At 36.1% G+C, this 5,088-nt stretch overlaps 1 non-coding gene across 1 annotated transcript; it reads right to left on the reverse strand.

Moving 5' to 3' along the window:
- Positions 1-4,345: 4,345 nt before the first annotated feature.
- TRNAR-UCG (transfer RNA arginine (anticodon UCG)) lies at positions 4,346-4,418 on the reverse strand. The gene has a single exon. It is a non-coding gene; the product is annotated as a tRNA-Arg (tRNA).
- Between the last annotated feature and the right edge of the window lie 670 nt (positions 4,419-5,088).

The following is a 5,088-nucleotide window of genomic DNA, read 5'->3' on the forward strand; positions in this document are numbered from 1 at the left end:
ACCCTGTTTATTTAACTTCTATGCAGAGTACATCATGAGAAATGCCAGGCTGGATGAAGCACAAGCTGGAACCAAGATTGCTGGGATAAATATCAATAACCTCAGATATGCAGATGACACCACCCTTATGGCAGAAAGTGAAGAGGAACTAAAGAGCCTCTTGATGAAAGTGAAAGAGGAGAGTGAAAAAGTTGGCTTAAAACTCAGCATTCAAAAAACATAAGATCATGGAATCCAGTCCCATCACTTCATGGCAAATAGATGGGGAAACAATGGAAACAGTGACAGACTTTATGTTTTTGGGCTCCAAAATCACTGCAGATGGTGACTGCAGTTATGAAATTAAAAGACGCTTGCTCCTTGGAAGAAAAGCTATAACCAACCTATACAGCATAATGAAAAGCAGAGACATTACTTTGCCAACAAATGTCCGTCTAGTCAAAGCTATGGTTTTTCCAATAGTCATGTATGTACGTGAGAGTTGGACTATAAAGAAGGCTAAGCACAGAAGAATTGATACTCTTGAACTGTGGTGTTGGAGAAGACTCTTGAGAGTCCTTTGGACAGCAAGGAGATCAAACCAGTCAATCCTAAAGGAAATCAATCCTGAGATTCATTGAAAGTACTGATGCTGAAGATGAAAGCTCCAATACTTTGGCTACCTGATATGAAAAGCTGACTCATTAGAAAAGACCCTGATGCTCAAAAAGACTGAAGGCAGGAGAAGAGGATGACAGAGGATGAGATGGTTGGATGGCATCACCGACTTGATGGACATGAGTTTGAGCAAGCTCTGGGAGATGGTGAAGGACAGGGAAGCCTCGCGTGCTGCAGTCCACGGGGTTGCAAAGAGTCAGACATGACTGAGTGACTGAACAACAACAATCACTAGAAGTGAAATTGAATCTGTATACAAAAGTCTAGAGCCAGACAGTTTCATAGGGGAATTCTATCAAACATATAAGGAAGAACTAACACCTGTCCTTCTCACACTATTCCTAAAAATTCAAAGAGAAAGAAATCATTCTATGAGGCCACTACTATCCTGATACCAAAACTAAGGACACTACAAAAAAGAAAATTACTGGCCAATATCTTTGATAAGTATAGATGAAAAAATCCTATATAAAATATTGGCAACAATACATAAAAAGGATCATATGCTATGATCAAGTTGGATTCATTCCTGGGTCACAAGAATGGTTCAACATATGTAAATCAATGTGATACACCACATTAACAAAAGGAAAGAAAAAATTACTTGGTCACCTCAATAGACAGAAAAAGTATTTGACAATATTCAACATTCAGTAATGATAAAAATTCTCAGCAAAGTGGGTACAGAGGGAACACATCTCAGCATAAGAAAGGTCATTTATGACAAACCCACATTGAAAATAACAGTGAAAATCTGAAAGCCTTCCATATATATTCAGGAACAAAACAACAATGCCCACTTTTGTTGCTTCTATATAACAGTATTGGAAGTCCTAGCCACAGTAATAAGGCAAGAAAAAGAAATAAAAGGTATCCAAATTGGAAGGGAAGAGATACAACTGTCACTATTTGCAGATGATATAATACTCTCTATATATAGAGAACCTTAAACTCTCTAGAACTAATAAATGAATTCAGCAAGGTTGTGGGGCACAAGATTAATATACAGAAATCTGGTGTATTTCTATATACTAATAATGAAAAGTCAGAATAAAATAATTTTAAAAATAAACCTACACAAAATGGTCAATTAATCTATATCAAAGGAGGCAAGAATATAAAATGGAGAAAAGATAGTCTCTTCAACAAGTGGTACTGGGAAAACTAGAAAGCCAAATGTAAAACAATGAGAACATTCTCTCACAGCATATAAAAAAATAACCTCAAAATTGTTTGAAGACCTAAATATAAGATCTGAAACCATAAAACTCCTAGAAGAGAACTCAAGTAGAACTCTTTTTAACATAAATCACAGCAATAGTTTCTGGGATCAGTCTCCCAAGGCAAAACAAATACAAGCAAAAATAAACAAATAGGACCTAATTAAAATTAACAGCTTTTGCACAGCAAAGGAAAACCATCAACAAAATGAAAAGACAATCTACAGAATGGGAGAAAATATTTACAAACAATGTGATCAACAAGGGGTTAATGTCCAAAATAGACAAACAATTCATACAATAATATCAAAAAACTAAACAATCAAAATATAGGCAGAAGATCTGGACATTTTCCCAAAGACACACAGATGGCTAACAGGCATAAGAGAAAGTGCTTAAAATCATCAATTATTGGAGAAATGCAAAGCAGTGAAGTCTACAAATAGAGTCAACAAATAAATGTTGGAAAGGATGTGGTGAAAAGGAAACCCTCATATACTGCTGTGATGATTTAGTTGCTAAGTCGTGTCTAGCTCTTGGTACCCCATGGACTGCAACCTGTCAGGCTCCTCTGTCCATGGGATTCTCCAGGCAAGAATACTGGAGTGGGTTGCCATTTCCTTCTCCAGGGGATCTTACCAATCCAGGGATCAAACCCAGGTCTCCTGCATTGCAGGCAGATTCTTTGCTGACTGAGCTCTGAGGAAAGCTCATCCTGTTGGGGGGAATGTAAATTGGTGCAGCCACCTTGGAAAACAGCATGCAGATTCCTTAAAAAAACAAAAGTGGAACCACTGTATGATCCAACAATTCCATTCCTGGGTATGTATCTGGAAAAAACAAAAACACTAATTGGAAAAGATGCTTGCATCCTAATGCTCATAGCAGCACCATGTGTACAGCCATGATATGGAAGCAAGCCCCATGCCCATCAACAGGTGACTAGATTACAAACATGTGGTACTATATGCAATGGAATATTACTCAGCCATTAAAAGAATGAAATACTGCCACTGCAGCAATGTGAATAGACCTAGAGAATATTATGTTCAGTGAAATAAATTGGATAAAGATAGATATTTTATGATATCATTTATATATAGAATTAAAAAAATAATACAAATGGATTATATGCAAAACAGAAACAGACTCTCAGACACAGAAAACAAACAAGTATACATCAATTCAAAAAAAGAAGATAAGTCTGGTAGTGCAGTAGATGGATTAACTACAGGAAGGAAGGAAACAGATTAACTAGAGTACAATGATTAAAACTGTCCCAGGTTTGCAAAGGACAGTCTGAGTTTGTAACAGTTGTCTTAGTTTAAGTATTACAAGAGCCTTCTTCACTCTCCGAAATGTCCCTTTCGGTTATGGGGATAGGGGAGAGGGGAGGGACAAATTAAGATGATGGTATTATCTGATACAAACTACTACACATAAAAAGATAAGCAACAAGGATATGTTGTATAGTACAGGAGTTATACCCATTATTTTGTAATAACCTATAATACAGCATAATCTGCAAAAAAAAAAAAATCAAATCACTATGGTATATACCTGAAACTAACACAATATTGTAAGTCAACTATACATCAATTAAAAAAAAAAAAGAACATAAATCTGGTAGTGCTGTAAACTAATGGATTAGTTACACGAAGGAAGGAAATAAATTAGATTAACAGTGATCATATACCTAGGTTTGCAAGGGACAGTCTGTGTAACAGTTGTCCTACTGTATGTATTAAGAGCCTTCTTCACTCTCCATAATGTCCCTTTTACATTCAAATGTGTCCTGGTTTGGAAGAGAAATAACCATGTGACCAAATACGAAGGGAAATGAGAACCTGAGTAATATAGGATAGCAGCAGGGTGAATAGAAAGGAGGATGGATGTGAGAGAAATCTTGGCATGGTAGAACAATATGTACTTTTTTGATACAAGTGGCTAGACAAAAAAAAAAAAAACCCTCAATAATGGGTTAAAAAAGAAAGTAAAGAAAAAGGAAAAAGATTTAGGAGAGAAAATGATGACTTTAGTTTGGAATCTGATGTACTGGCAGGATATGCTGAGCTGTGTGGCAGATTATGGGAAATGTGAGGCTGGAGATATAGCTGCACATATGGAAATGATAACTGAAATCATAAAGTGAATGACACTGCCAAGGAATAGAGAGTAATCAAAGGTGGCAAAGAGGCCTGGAGGATGTCAAGGAGTACCTATTTACAACTCTCATCTTGTAAATACTAAATGAGGTTAACAGTTCTATAATTCTTGATCATCTTGAACTCAGTCAAAATTACCAACTGCAGACGCAGAATGCTGAGTTTGAAAGTAGCTGATCAGGAAACCAGAGGGAAACTTCACAAACTGTTTCCTGCTTGTTATCATTTCATTTAAAAAGTTTTATCAACTTTTTCCTTTTGACTATATATTTTGGCTGTGCTATGTGGCTTGTGGGATCTTAGTTCCCCAACCAGGGATTGAACCCAGGCCCCCTCCAATCGAAGTGCAGAGTCTTAACCACTGGACCACCAGGGAAATCCCTAACATTTTTCTTTTGAATGTGAACTTCTGAGTGTTATGTTATCAATGTACTTCCAGCTCAGGACTAGAGTGATTGATACAAGATAAACACAGCAGTGACACTGGCCACTGAAGTATCCACATTCTGTCACTCATTTTCTCAGCATATGTGTATGAATAATGTTATCTTTTCCTACCTAACTTGCTGTAGATTGCCAAGCTGAGGTCTCTCCCACCATTATCAGTGAATACATCAAGACTAAAGAACAAAATTAAGCTCTGTATTATTAGTGCGTTCAGAACTATATGGTATATTGACAAATTGCTTAGTGTTCATATATGAAAGCCCAGGATTTACTGTTTCACTTCCAGGGAGATATAAATTTTACCTAGGAAAGACCATGTACACTTTAAAATTACTATATGGAGTTGATAAACATATATATAAGGGCATTTGAATTTAATTTTAAGGTTGCTTTGACAAATGAGGAAAGAAATTGCATTTAGAACTTTTACATTTTGTAAGGCAGATTCATATTTTTTTGTTCTTAAAACAAAGCCATATGAAAATATTTTAAGTAAAAAATTTTATTTAACTGTCCAGAAAGTTGAAATTAAACCACAGGAGTACTGGCCTGCTTTTTAAGCTTGTCTCCTTTAAAAGAAACTTCAATGTTTCAGTATC

The sequence above is a fragment of the Giraffa tippelskirchi genome, chromosome 3 (genome assembly GCF_054371585.1).
Source record: "Giraffa tippelskirchi isolate mGirTip1 chromosome 3, T2T-mGirTip1v1.2.pri, whole genome shotgun sequence".
In the NCBI taxonomy this organism is placed as follows: Eukaryota; Metazoa; Chordata; class Mammalia; order Artiodactyla; family Giraffidae; genus Giraffa; species Giraffa tippelskirchi.